Source organism: Adiantum capillus-veneris, chromosome 9 (genome assembly GCF_014529385.1).
Source record: "Adiantum capillus-veneris isolate H3 chromosome 9, ASM1452938v2, whole genome shotgun sequence".
NCBI classification, from domain to species: domain Eukaryota; kingdom Viridiplantae; phylum Streptophyta; class Polypodiopsida; order Polypodiales; family Pteridaceae; genus Adiantum; species Adiantum capillus-veneris.
In genome coordinates this window covers 121,015,461-121,030,865 of record NC_140939.1, presented here as the reverse complement: position 1 = coordinate 121,030,865, position 15,405 = coordinate 121,015,461, and the positions used below count along the sequence as shown (strand labels likewise).

Here is a 15,405-nt window from a genome sequence, read left to right as displayed (position 1 = left end):
TTCTGCCTCACATGATGGGGGAAGCAAGCGTTCAACATATCTATCAATTTTTGCCTTCTACAGCAGGACCACACAATTATTTTGGCTTTCTTCTTAAGAGTTCGTATGAATTTGTCAGCATCTGGCCTTACACAACAAACCAGCGAGCTATTGACATGGACGATCCTTGGTTGGAGCTCATCCGCCAAAACCCAAAGGCCTTCTGGCAGCTCTGTGTAGCTTGTCAATAAGACCCCATTAAGGTCAAGCACAATCAGAGCAGCTAGATCAGCCGCAAGTGTTGTGTTTGGTTGTGTCTCATCTTGCCACCAGGATCTTACTACAATACCAACAGTCCAAATGAGTGGTGGCAAATATACAATGCAAACATTATATAAAAAACAGAGCACCACTATGACACAAGAAGTACAAAATTTAATACTGTACTGTACATAATTTGATACTTTATTGTACCAAAGTTGATACTATACAATACCAAAGTACCAAATTGGGTACTATAAAGTATCATATTGTGGTACAATATTGCACAGTGGAAGTGTAACATTGGAAAACTGCATTGTACCAAACTGTAGTGTAACATTGGAAAACTATATTGTACTATACAATTCCAAATCTGGTACTATAGAGTACCAAATTGGGTAATGTATTGCACTGTATAAGTGTAACATTGGAAAAGTGCATTGTACCATAGTGATCAGTAACATCGGAAAACTGTATTTTACCATAATGAACAATTACATTGGAACACAACTGGTCAAAGACAAAGGCCAAAAGTTGATTGTATTGGTAGAATGAAAAGCACATTGTACAAAATACATAAGCATATGAGAAGGGCTACAGCTTGCATGCACAAGAAAACTGGTCACGGGAACGATTCCGCTTCTTTCTTGCAGACTAAAACGCTCCGACAGGGTCGCCGAATCAGTGGAATCACCTGACATCTTTTGCACAGCATCTTCAGCTTCAAGATCCGCACTCCCGTCAGTACTATCCATTTTTGCATCCTCCACTGCCACTTCCTTCTTGGCATCCTCGGGCCCGTCCCCCTTCATCGCATTGCTTGCCTTTTCCTTTTCTACCTCTTCCCCCTTCCTGGCCTCCCCGTCATCCCCTTTCTTGGCATCCTCTGCACATTTGTCATCCCTAGCTTCCACCCCCCTCTTGGCCTCCCCCTCAACCCCCTCCTTGTCCTCCTCCCCCATTGTGGCCTCTTCCCCTGCACCTTCCCTTTGCGTGTTCTCATCCTCACTAGTGCCTCGATCCTCAAGCCCCTTGGCAGCAGCATTTGATCCATCCAGTTCCACTATGTGAGGCACCTTACCTCCAACATTGCCTTTCTTCCTTTTATCATCTTTGTCCTCACAGTCACTGTTTTCTTCATTGTCCTGCATGGCATCACAATGTTGTCCCTTCTCAGTCCCTTTCCCTTCCACACCACCATGCTTTAAAACCGAGAGAACATCCCTTATCTGTGCAGTATCCTCATCCTCCTCCCATGCATGACTTGCAGCAGATTTTGTGGCATCTGGTCCATCCTTGACTGCCTGTCCATTTTTCCCACCAGGACCAGCCGTTGCAGCATCCTCTTCCTCTGCAAAAATAGAGAAAGACAACACATACTTACAAACAACCTCACATTCAGTGCAGGTAAGCATATGATTTGCAGAACTCCATGACCCAAGAGTTTTCCACCTCACGGATCACCATGTTACTACCAGGTTTGGCACAATGATCCCTGCTTAGTAGCAAAGCACTAAAGCAAAGGGGGTGATACTGATGTCGGCACTCAAGCATAAAGGTTCCTACAACTCCTGCAGACTCCAAGAGCTCTCCACATGCAACACACATTCCAAACACATATCATCTCCCCCGAATCAACAACCTAGGGCCTAGGACATAACATAAATCTCGTCCCACGCTGAACATTAGCAATCATCTGCTTCACAAATAGGACATGGCCTTGTGCTTCCTTCCATGTTGCCTCCAGCACATCATACTCAGCCTGTTGTCAACCAGCAGTAATACAAATAGTCCCAAATTAGAACCCAAAAGCTAGCAAACAGGACCAAAGGCATCATGCTACCAATTAGTACCAAAATGTAGATAGTACCAAGGCCATCATACTACCAATTAGTACCAAACAATAGTAGACAGTACCAAGAACATTATACTACCATTCACTACCAAAAACTAGCAGACAGTACCAAGGCCATCACTAATTAGTACCAAAAACTAGTAGACAATACCAAATCCATCATACTACCAATTAGTACCAAGAACTAGCACACAGTACCAAAGCCATCATACTACTAATTAGTACCAAAACCTAGCAGACAATACCAAAGCCATCATACTACCAATTAGTACCAAAAACTAGCAGGTCATTAATGCAAGAAGACAACCGTAAACTACCAAAATTAGTACCAAATCATAACCAGGAGCTATTAATTAATACCAAATCATAAACATGAGCTACCAATTAGTACCAAATCATAACCATGAGCTACCAACTAGTACCAAAAATCATAACCAAGAGCTACCAATTAGTACCAAATCATAACCATGAGCTACCAATTAGTATCAAAAATCCTAACAGCCACCAAAAAAGCATTGTAAGAAGCTACCCTAAAACCCTAAAAGTAGTGTCGTTACAAAAGAACCATAAACTACCAAAGGGAGTGCCAAAATAGTACCAAATGCTACCAGTTAGTACCAAAAGCATTACGAATACACCCAAGTCCACCAATAAACTACCCAAAAGCAACCAAAAATACCAAAAGAACATTGTTAGATCCACTCCAAAAACTACCAAAGCATTACCAAATTCTACCAAAAGCGACCTGTAGGGTTTAGTGGTACTAGCAACACAACCAAAACTACCAAAACTACCAAAACAACAGATTTATCAGACTACCAAACTACTAAAAACAACATGATAGAAGATACCAAAACAAGAAAGTATATCCAAAAAAACCCAAAAGATACCAGTATGGACAAAAAGTACCAAAATAACATAGAGAAAATTCAAAAAATCCACCTGGACCTAGCAATCTACCTAGAATATGCAACTACCATACAGAAGCAAAACCACCAAACTTTGTCAAACTAGCAAAGCAGCATTTATAGATACTAAAAAGCTGCATGCACTACCAAAACCACTTTCTTAAGACATGATAGGAATTACTTGTTGTAGATGAACCTCCTTCTCTAGCTTCAGCATGTCCTCACTGTTTCCAAGTCGACGAAGCATGCATCGAATGGCTCCCAGATCAGCCTCAACCTCTTTGATGTCCTCATCATTGAAAGGGTTTTCCTGCTTTAGTTTTGCAAGCTGCACTTCATAGTGCTCTATGTCATCCTTTATCCGCTTCACAGCAGCATTGGAACCCTCGGCTCTCAACAATGTTTCCTTGTTCTGTTGCAAAGATGCTTTCAGTTCTTTCAGCCTATCCGATGCAGCTGCACTTTTCTGAGGCACTCTCTCAACAATACTTTCCAAATTTGTAACATAATCAGGCGACTCTACGTGAAGTTGTGGGGGATCTAACTTTGTACAGAGGTTACTACCACTTTGCGTAAGGCGGGGCTTCTTAATAGATGACCCTAAACCGCCATGGGAGGCACCGTTTTCCCTTTGCCAAGTTTCAACCTTCCGCTCCAACAATACCAAATTTGGTACTGTAAAGTACCAAATTTGGTAGTGTATAATACCATATTTTGAACTCTAAACTTCCTCATTTTACAGTACCAAATTTGGTAGTGTACAGTGCCATATTTTGAACTCTAAACTTCCTCATTTTCTTAGTAAACCCTCTTGTCCTACAGGGTAGATAATAGGGATACAAGAAGACTCTTCTGCATAGATGCATAGATGAAACAATACATTCACAATTGTTGAAAAATCTCATGAGATTGTGTTTGGCTGAAGGCACATATGCTTGAATCATGAATGCATGCAATGCCAAAAAAGGATAGAAATGCAAAGCTCCTGAGCAAGAAACAAAACACTGACTTACATGCACTGCATAGATGAAACAATACACTCGTCCAATTGTTGAAATTTCTCCTGAAATTGTGTTTGATTCAAGGAACATATGCTTTCATGAATGCATAATGCAATGCTCTTGAGCAAGAAACGGTACATAAACTTGCATGCAATGACCTTACAACCTTTGACATAGCTATTTCTCATGAAACAAAATCAAATCCTGTAACAAGACATGATAGCGTAGAAACGCCCACCTCTTGTTTTAGTTGAAGATCGATTCTCGTCCTCGGCAAAAGGTGTTGTAGACTTTCTTGATTTCGCCACAGAAATACTCCCCTTGCTAGCCCTTGTGTTCGGTGTGTTGATGCTTCGGGGAGACTTTGTGCCTTTGAGGGGGGAGGTTGCATCCATTGTCCTGGGCTTCTTGCCTTTGTCGGGTGAACCCTTGGCAGAATTAGCCTTCCTCGCAGGCGTCCTCATTGTGGCGTGGGAGTTGCACAGGGGAATCCTGAAGGTGATGGTGATGCTTGAGACCTTTGTGAGAGCGTTGCACAATCGAGAATCACTACGAAAAGCCACTGGTACTATGCATGACACACATGCTATGTCACACGAGTTCAAACGTGCTGTAACTCCAATCCATCATTGGCCCCACCCACGATGTCTCTTCAAACGGAGTGGTCACTGGATTTTTGATTTTTACTAGCTTTCCTCCTACACCATTTAATTTTAGAGGCCAAAAAGGGTTCCCTCCAAAACAACCTCTTGCTTTTGTAGAAGTACCAACTAGGTACAAACAAAAAGGGTCCTTTTTTGGTACCACCATTGCATGCTTTCAGCCTATACATTATTTCATTTTTTAGCCTTTTGAGTTTTTTAATGAAGATTTTTTAATTTTTTATGGATAATTTATTTTGTAGTACTTTAAATGTTTATTAATTGCATTTTTAAAGTTCTCTTGTAGTTAAAATTAATTTTAGCACTCATTGTCATTTATTCCCTTTGACTTTAACTTTATGTAATTTTTTTAATAGAATTAAGGGCTTTTCTAATTATTTATTTTTTAGGACACATGACAAAATAAACAACATTTTGCGTGTCAAGACATTGACTGGATGATCATGGTCCCTCTGGAGGCTCTGAGCGCGATCATTGGCTCAAGGAAAAACTCCCTTGTCCGTGCGCCAAGTGCAAAAGGGCAATCCCTTGCTTGAGGCGCGTTGCTTTGGAGCACGTGGAGAACGAAGGGCTTTGGCATCCTTGAAAAAGTGCTCGGAGAGATGATAGCGCGACTCACCCGTCGCTTGAGGAGGTGCCCCATTGGTCTGTGTTCGGTGGTGGTGCACCGATGCACAGGACCGAACAATAGAGGCAAGAGCAACTGGGCGATTTGGGTGCACCACATGGTGATCCTCCCATTGGCTCTACTTCGGTAGCTCCTATGGCATCTCCGTTGCACTTTGAGGCAGAAGATGAGCACATGTTTGACATGTGTGATGAGTTACTAGCTCATGAGCGCGACGTGTGCGAGGAGGATTGTCAGCCCTCCACTAAACGGGCTGTCGAAACGGAGGATAGATTGATGACGAGTGCCCAAACACCTCTTTACGATGGTGCACGGTACTCGGTGCTCCGAGCACTGTTGGAAGTCCTCAACTTGCAAGAAAAATTCGGTTGGAGAAATGCAAGTGTCGATGCACTACTTCTGTAAGTATGGAATGTGGCTTTTATATACTCTCCGCTCGCTTTATGGTGCCATCTTCTAGGAATTATACTAATACGCATGTTTGTTGTAGTTTGATGGGAAAAATGTTACCAGAAGGTCACCACATACCTCTAGATCATGTCACTGCACTTGGAATGGAGTATGAGTGCATCCATGCGTGCGTCAACGATTGCATGCTATACCGCAATGAGCATGCACATGCTACCTCATGTGTCGTGTGCGGGAAGGCACAATACAAAACAAGAGTGAGCGGGGCGCACCTACCCCGCAAGGTATTGAGACATTTTTCATTAATTCCTCGCATCCAACACATGTTTAAAAGCAGGTTTACCGTGGAGCTTCTCGCGTGGCACGCGAACCATCGCTCAAATGATGGAATGATGCGTGTCCCTACCGATTCACCTGCATGGAGGCACATTGAAAACACTCTACTTCATGGAGCACTTGGCTTGTGGTGATTGTCAATTACAATATTCCACCATGGGAGACACCCAAGAAGGGCAATATACTTCTTTCCTTGCTTGTGCTAGGGAAGTACAAAGTATCAAATGTTGATATTTACCTCAAGCCCCTCATCAAGGAGTTGGAGGAGTTATGGAGAGACATTCCTGTTGTTGATGTCTCACTTGCAAAGGGGGGGAGAGAGACCATTGTGAGGGGAATCCTTATGTGGACTATGCACAACTATCCTGGACTTGGAGAGATTTCTGGTAGCCCCTTTTCCTCTATCTTTCTCTCCCTCTTTCCCTCTCTCCCTTTAGTTCACTTTAGTTCACTCATCTCTCTAACCATATGATATGTATGCAGGGTTGTCCACATCGGAGCACAATGCATGTCCTACTTGCGGGCCATCGTTGGTGACGGAGAGGCCCAATTCCTTGCGCAAGGTAATCTATCCAAAGAACCATTGTTTCTTACCCCAAGGGGATAACAAGCACAAGGCTCCAACAAATGGGAGATTGGGCAACCATTTGGAAAGAACACCACAACAACAATCCGGCTCTATGTCCTTCACCAAAAGGTATGTCAAGGTATTCCATATTTTTAAGGCTTCCATATTGGAAGGACTTAAAAATACAACACGTCTTGGATCCCATGCACATTTTCAAGAATGTAGCCCAAACACTATGGGACCACATTATTGGCAAGAAGGACTCTTCGGGTGCAAGGGAGGATTTGAGGCTTTTAAAACGTCTCCCCACCTCTACTACTACACGTTGTGTCCCAAATGGAAAGATTGTGCTTCCTAAAGCACCACGGATGCTAGGGTGGAATAATGTCACCAAATTTCATTTTTGGTCTATTTCAATGAATCTTCTCTCTGTGTGTGATTGGCCATTCTAGTAAGTAAAAGTAAAAATAATAGAAGGGCCCATTATGTACAATGGGTGGAGAAATGTGTTCTTGAACTAAAGAGTTTCAAAATTTGAATGTATTCTTCACAAGTTCCTAACAAAATTTGATAAGGATCCAATTGGGATTTTATGGATCAAAGACGAGATATTAACAACTCTAAAAGAGTCCAAAACAGATCCCGAAAACCTCTAAAAGTGACAAGGATAACTAAAAGGTGGGAATGGGAGCCAAGGTGTTGTTATTCACAGAAGAAAACCTAAAGCTATGTGGAGATAAGGGATGTGGTCCACAAGCCTCACAAGCAAAAGAGAAGGTGAGAGAGTAGCTCTAAAAATATATATATATATTTTTTCAAGACCTAAAGTGAGTATTTTTGGACTTACTAAAAAAAGAAGGCGCTTTTGTAAAAAGGGCCTCATTGTTCTTATTGAAAACAACGAGATTAACAACTTTGTAGCTCATATTTCATTTGAGGACCGCAAGAAGGAGTTTTTTTTTTCAGGGCTGCGCTAAAGAGAGCAGGAAAACTTCTATCTCTTCCTGGCTCTTGAAGCTCTAGGAAATCCTCAGCCAAAAGTAATCTCTCCAAGCTCTTCTCAAGGATCATCATCTTCTCTCTCTCTCTCTCTCTCTCTCTCTCTCTCTCTCACACACACACACACACACACACACACACACACACACACACACACACACAAAATTCTCTATGGCTATTCAAGCTAATACATAATTAACTATGCAAGTTATTTTTTCTTAATACTTACATATCTTCTTTCCAACTTAATTCGTGCTTAATCCCCAAAGATCCTATCACCCACGAGGTGTTTAAGGCCTTAAGATTGAGTTCAATGAGGTGTTTTAGTGAAAAGTCTAATTTTGCAATCTCTACCAAATTTTAGAGCTTTCATCTCTTTAATTTGTGCAGTTAAAAGTGCTTTAGCAAGTTGTATTGATAAGAATTTCTTCTTCTAAAGAAGAATTAATTAATACAAAGTCCTTTTGGACAGGGGTCGCTCCAAAAAGTTCGGCCCTCAACTACTCTCTCTCTCTCTCTCTCTCTATGTGTGTGTGTGTGTGTTTAGGTACATGTCTGTGATGTGCGATTGAGTCTAAGTTAATTCATGCTTTGCAATTGTCATGCTCGAATATTCTTAGTCTGACACAATTGATTGATTACTCTAATTAATCTGTAATTTTTGCTGCAATTTAATCCCAATTATCTGACAACAAAACAAGAGGCCAAAGGACTTATTTGCACCATCGATTGATGTCAAGAAAAGGGGACTTTATATTGCTATAATATTCAAATGTAGTACACCCATAATTGTTAGGTGTTGCCCAATGAGACATTGATGATGATCCTAACTCAGCTAACTTTAGGAAGGTCCTCATTGAGTACTGGGCACCAATGCGCAAGAAGAAGGGTGTGAGTGATGTTGAGGATTACGAAAATATTTGGGATAGGTAATGGTAAATGAGATTTTTTCCTTTTTAAGAGGGATGGTTGAAGTTTAAGATTCTCAATTTATTGAGAATTTGTGGATTATTTGTTGGCAATAATGGAAGTACTTTTTGAGATGTTACTGATTGGAGGTGATGGAATCATTTTTTTTGTGGAGTCTTTCTTGGGATAATGGTTGAGATATGGAGTCTTTCTTTCTCTATCTTTGCGTTTAAATGGAGACTTTGTAATGTTTTTTCTATTGTGAAATTCATGGGTGACATACAAGTGTATGCACAGATATTATTTGCATCAGACATATAAGCAATGGGACCATGCTTATGTGAGAGTTTTTTTACGGATAGCATTTTTGATGTTACACAAGTATGTGCCTTTGATTCTAAAAAAATACCTTCATCAAAGAGAATATCAAAGAGAATCTAAGTGAGATCCCTTCTACCAGTGAAATAACACATGAAAGAAGTGGGCTATCGCAAGGCAACTGATAGGGGCACCTAGCTGTCGATGGCGAAGGAGGCTAGCAGGTAGCTCACGAGAACTGCAAGGTGAAGACCATGGACATGGGTATTTCTCGTTGTGTAGCAAGGAGACAATTTTTTTTAATACTATAACTTAAGCATTGACGGCAAGTTGGAGCTGCTGTTCATTTGGTCACACGAGCAGTAAAGCGAGTCGTTCCTACACCTAGTTGAGTTCGATCCCTGCTTGGGACATTGCATACGCACGGGCTTTAGTCTAATTCTTATGCAATCCTTTTACAAAGTAAGATCCTCATTAAGGGGAGCAATGAGATTCCTTCGAATCTGTGTAGAAATGAGTAAAATAACGAAGCCACCAGTATGTATTTGAAGATGACAGGCTTGTGGGAAAAAAGATGTTCAGCCATTGCGTCGATTAGTTTGCTTGTAAAAAGATTCACCGATATTTTTTATTGACATGCTATGTTCTTGAACTTGCATCCTTAATTTGCAGGGAACTTATTATAGATGCTTTTTGCAAGGTGTTCTTTCTTGGTAGGAGTCAAAGTTCTACTAGTTAGTGATGTGAGAATTTTGGATGCAGTGTTCTATTGGTTAATAATGGGTAAGTTTGGTGGGTAAGTGTGACTTACTTTTTGCAAGCGTATTGTTGGTGGCATGCTTACTTTCGTGTTGAAACTTTATGGGAGGTTATCGGATTCCTTTCTCCTTTGTAATACGACATTATTGTGTTAATGAACCACAACAAAAGGGGGAATGCAAAAGTTTTATCTCACTACATTCCCATCGGATCATGAGAACACGCGAGATTTAATTCTACAACGCACATATATACTGCGGTAAAAAAAGAGCCATTTGATGTTTGATCCACGAAGCTGAATTTGCATTGGGGCACGGGGCGCAGGGGATCATATCCTGAGCAAGAAAATGCTCAAGTCAGTAAAGGTGCTGCCATGGCGATCCGGGCTCATCATGTAGAAAGCTTCGGAGTCCTTGGAGCCCACAACTCTCTGGAACTTGGCTCTCATGTATGTCAGCTCGCCGTCATGGCAGCCGTGGCCATCTTGCAGGTGATGGAGATGATGATGGCCAGCAGCCGTCGAAGAGGTAGCGGGGAGAACTCCCGCGCCCATGGAGATGGCCTGACAAAAGGTGAGAACTTGCAGGTCGATGTCTGAGCAAGCCCTGCGGATGGCGTAGCCGGACTTGCGGCCATTGCAGTACATGGTCCACCTGGGCTCCAGCAGGAGCTTGTCGCGGTTGTGCGTGCGCTCGCACTCCAGGGCGATGCGCACAAGCCCTGACGCCATCTCCTTCACCAGCTTGCTGGTCGAGGTCGCCAATTCCAGCAGCAGAGAGGGCTGCCGGCGAGGATCATCTTGCACTGCAAAGAAGACGTGCCCTCTCCGATGCCCGAAGAGGGTGCCGGTCACCTTGCTGCCTAATGAAGACGACGAGTACGCGTGCTGCTGTTCCATTCCGAATGCAGCAAGCGCCCAAGAGAGGCATGGCAGAGGCGGCAAGCTGCTGGGGATCATCATGCTCAGCACGGACTTCAACAGGGTCCACACTCTGCTGCTCGCTCCCCGCGAAAGGCTGACCTGGCCAGGGTCCACCTTCCTGTGTGACGGCATCATGAGAGACAGGCTGCTTCCCTGATCCGCCCCAGATCCACCATATATCTGATCCCCCTGGCCGGCCCCCATCGCCACCGCCAGCAGCCTCCTACTGCTACTCGGCACACGGTCTAGCTGTGGCTGCGGAGCTCCCCCGTGCAGCCTCTGGCAGCTATGGCGCAGCTTCTCGTGTCTCAGCATTGTTTCTGTTTTGCACGCACAGCCGCTCGACGTTGTAGCACGACTAACTAACAGTGTGCGATTAGCTCGCGCTCAAAGCTCAACACAGAGACCCTCTTGTGAGTGTGAGTGTGAGTGTGTGTGTGTGTGTGTGTGTGAGAGAGAGAGAGAGAGAGAGAGAGAGAGGGCGGTGTGTGTGGGGGGGGGGTGTTCCTGTGAGTTGTGCTGAGGAGAGCGCTCCGAGGAGGGAGGGGGAGCAGGCAATTTAAATAGGTACTCCGAGAACTGGGAAATTGAACCACCGCTGGCAGTATTCGCTTTTAGTCTCGGTCTCTTGCAGTTGCTGGAAGGTCGAACCCTATCTCTCACGGGCAGATTCAAATGGGATCTATGGCTGAGGTAAATTTGGGACATTTGGTGAATTCGGGGCGAAAAATCAATTCGGGTAGCCTTGTAAATTTGGGTTGGTTTGCACTCTAAGTCTTGACCCCATGACCTCCAGTGCGAGCCACGTGCACTAACCACTATGTTCGCTCGTGTTCAATGAAATATAGGCAATTTGAGTATGACATATTGTAAATGCAGGCAGATTCCTAAATTCAGGATGCCTCCGTACCACCTCATCTCATGGCCCGTGATTTACACATCTCCCATTGTTCTCCTCCACCGTTGATCCCATTTGAACATGCCCGTGTGATATAGTGATGAAGGTCTATCCCAAAAGTGTCTTCTTCATGAAGTCCTCAGGTCCATTATGTAAAGTAAAAATTCCATCATATAAAGCAAAAGCCAAAATCACCCAATGATGGAAGTGCACAGTAAAGACTCAAGGTAATCCCCCACAAGCCAATAAAACCATCAACTTCATCAGTAGCTCAAGTGTAAGTGAATGTGTAGCAAGATGAAGCAATCACCACCAGATGAAGTGCGCAAGCAAACACAACAAGATGAAGTGCCAGATCAAGAGTTTTAGGGAAACCAAAGTAAAAATGCATAGCCAGAAGTGGTGTGTGTACTGTGTGTGTGTAGCTGTTTTACCTTAGATAATAAGACATAATTGAACTTTTACATTCAAAAGACAGCTAGCTTTAGAAAAACAAAAAGATAAGTACAGAAACAACTCAGTATTAGAATCATTTTTGTACAATGTTTGTAAGAATGAGGTCCCATTCCTGTATACAGATAGTAGAAGAACTTCCCGAATCATAAGTAAGTGTGCAATCTAGCATAGGTCAGCTTGCCAAAGTTTTAAAAAAACCTCCAAGATAAGATATAGTCCTTACCTGCATCCATCCAAACAAAACAACAATTCACTTAGCCTTGGATGTGTTTTACAGGTATCAATGGACCATACCAGTTGTTATCCATGTCCATTTTACAAGCTTTTTTAAAAAACTTTACCAAGCTACGTCTATAGATTTTTAGAAAAAATGTTAATTATTATCTCCCATTTTTTAAATAAAAAAACCAGAGTTTTTAAAGACTATCATTCTGATTAGAAGGCCATCATACCTTCTAATCCAAGTGTCTGAATCAACCATCATTTGAAGTCATTTAGTTCCTAGAAACCTAATCAAGTGTACTAAAAGTGAGAAATTTTTCCCAAAAGAAATTTCCAAGTTCTCAAACTTTAGTAAAAAAAAACAACAGGTCAGAAGTGCATTGCGGTAGAATGATCTCTGAAGAAACCATTACAACTTAACCATCTTTTCTCTTTCACTAAAAAAAATATACCCCATATGTCATGTTGTTTACCATGTCTATACTTACCTTAGTACTCAAAGTTTATGAGAGGAGCATCATTAGCCCAAGTAAATATATCCTAATTGAATACAGGTAAGTCCTTAGTGCAGCCATGGTACAATCGGCCCAACATTTTTTACAAAAACAAACTATAGTGCAGCTGAACAGAGAACAACACAGTTAGCCAACAGTCTATGTATATTTAGGCAATGCAATGTATAGCTTAACCTAGCCGATTAGGTAGTAAGAACAACCGGATGGTGCAATCGGGCTCAAAACATTCCAAGAGCCCGAGCAAAGTAAGATAGAAAACTCCAACCCCTTAAGTAATTATATATGTCTAGCAAGTTTACAAAATCCATGTACTAACATGTCATCGATAGGCCCTTAATCGATTACCACCGAGAACCTTTTGTCAAGCAAGGTAACGCAGCAGCAATCCCAAGAGAACAACCCATTGCTAAAGTAGAGTAATCACATACTCAAACTAATTAATGGTAGAATTTTATCAAGCGGCCCAGTAGTTGGTAATCCATACCTGGCTAACTAAGGACTGTTTTTACGACCAGTAGCAAAAATAGCAATAATCTTAGCTAATCCAAGTAATATGTTGAAGCCCATTAGGCCACCTCGGTATACTTAGTTACCCTCAATAAATATAGTAAGGTTCAACACAGCAGCAGACAAGAGCCCTCATAAAAAAAATCCACTGAAAAACCTCATGCCATAAGCAACCAGTAAATACGAATAACACCTTTATTTTTTACAGTGCCCGTGACTTACCACAGTCATCATGACATAGCATGTTTAGCCATATATGATTCCCACCATGGAGTATCACAACAAGGTTTTAAAGCAAGAGCAAAACACCCTCTACAGCAATTATTTCAAAGTAAACAATGGTCCCCTTTTCTTTTTTATAAAAACAAAAACCTACAAGGAAATACACAAGGACAAGGAGGCCGACATGTGTGTCAATAGTAGTGAGCTCCATGCTTCAATGTCAAAACACAACGCAAAACTTTCCAGGCAAAGGAACAACCAAGCAAAGCTAAATGAGGGCCAGAGAAGCGCCTTCACCTCTTTATATAGAGGAGGGAGGCGGCCCGCCAGATTGTAGTAATGAGCAGAATCGCCATGAGTGTACCGACTTCATTACGCGATAGTGAGGCCGCCTATGGTTGCAGAGAGAAAGCCCGTGCGCCTTCACAGTAAGTTTTGGTAGTAGGGTAGTAAACTACTTAGGAGAAAACCTACTTGCAAGTATTAGAGACGGGCCTAGTCCCATGGTGTAGAGGTGAAGTTAAGAAAATAATCCAGGAATTTATTAAGTACCACTCTGTGTGTGTGTGTGTGTGTGTGTGTGTGTGTGTGTGCGCGCGCGCGCGTGTGTGTGTAGCAGTTCTAAATATATACAAATATATATGCAACGAAGTATACCAGTTCACAAACCAATAATTTTAGGCAAATACAATGGTTTTGTACAATAATTTATTTGGAATTGAAAATAAATTCTATACAAGGTAGTAAAGATAACAAGTAAAACTTGGGAAATAGTCATCCCAGACTCTGGCGTGAAGTTGCTCCAAGGTAAGCGAACTACCCCCACTCATCTACCACAAAGAACAGAATGTTTTTATCAAAGAAGGTAGCCCTCACCTGCATCCATAGCCACAAGAAAACAGTTCATTAACACGTGGTTGTACACAGGTGATGCTAGGCATCCCAGTTGTTATCCATGTCAGAATGACAAAACAAACCGTTCTTCAATATGTAGAAAAAAATTTAAAATTAGAGTTATACTAAGAATTCCCCTTTTTTTTCTCTCCTAGAGAGTGAGCCTCCTCTCAAAGCTAATATATATTGATTTAGTTAAAATTTTTTACAAAAACCAAACCAAAAGCCCTATCCTCATCTGAGTCTCATATTATGCCATAATTGACATATTCTTCAAAAGGCCAGTATCACACATAGTCGCAAAGTATACTTATAACCACCGATTTCCATCTATATATACCCAACCACGCCAGTTTTACACATTTTTAAAGAAAGAGCAACAAAATGGACAAATAATCAATTGCTTTTATCTATAGTAGTCTAGCCTTTCCATTTTTCGAAGTCATGCACGCTAGGGAAGGTTATTTAAAATGCAACAGCTTGCACAGTCAGTACCAGCTAAAGAAACAAGACCAGCAACAACTCTTATCCGAAGTGCCATACAATCAAATTTTTGCTCACCAAGTGTAGTCCAGTCACAACAATCAGACCAGTTGGGAAGGTCTACAACCATGGCATAGGAAATCAGCTAAAAACAGGTGACAGAGACCAGTACAAGCTAAGTAAAAATGAACCAGCACTACTCTTGAGTAAGTAATATATCATTGGTCTTCCATTACACTTTACATATTATGTTGGGGACATTCTTTCGTATATCATTATGCAAGTGTGGAGTTATTCCATTATGTATAGATACAGTAAGTGACAGTAATTTTAAGAAACATTCATGTTAAGATTTTTAAAGCTGGAGACTCAACATTTTTTAAAAAAAACAGGATGCATCAGTTTTTAACAAGTTATACCCTTTGAGGGGTGATCAATCTGGTACCAAACATCAGCATGCAAGACAACATTTTTATTTTTGTTTTTAATAGACTCCTACTATTCAAATGCTTATAACCTTCCAACTAAGTTTCCCAAATTCGGCTGTCCCACATTAACCAACAGGGGTGGATTAGTTTTGAGATTGTCGTGTTATGGCTTTTGGCTTAACCAATGCCCCTGCTACCTTTCAAAGATTAATAAATACTGCTTTTAGAGAATATTTGAGGGAGTTTTGTGAAGCTTCTTAGATGACC

The 15,405-nt window shown here is 41.7% G+C and overlaps 1 pseudogene; it reads right to left on the bottom strand.

Moving 5' to 3' along the window:
- Positions 1–9,716: 9,716 nt before the first annotated feature.
- On the bottom strand, positions 9,717–12,217 carry LOC147451094 (protein MIZU-KUSSEI 1 pseudogene; annotated as a pseudogene).
- Between the last annotated feature and the right edge of the window lie 3,188 nt (positions 12,218–15,405).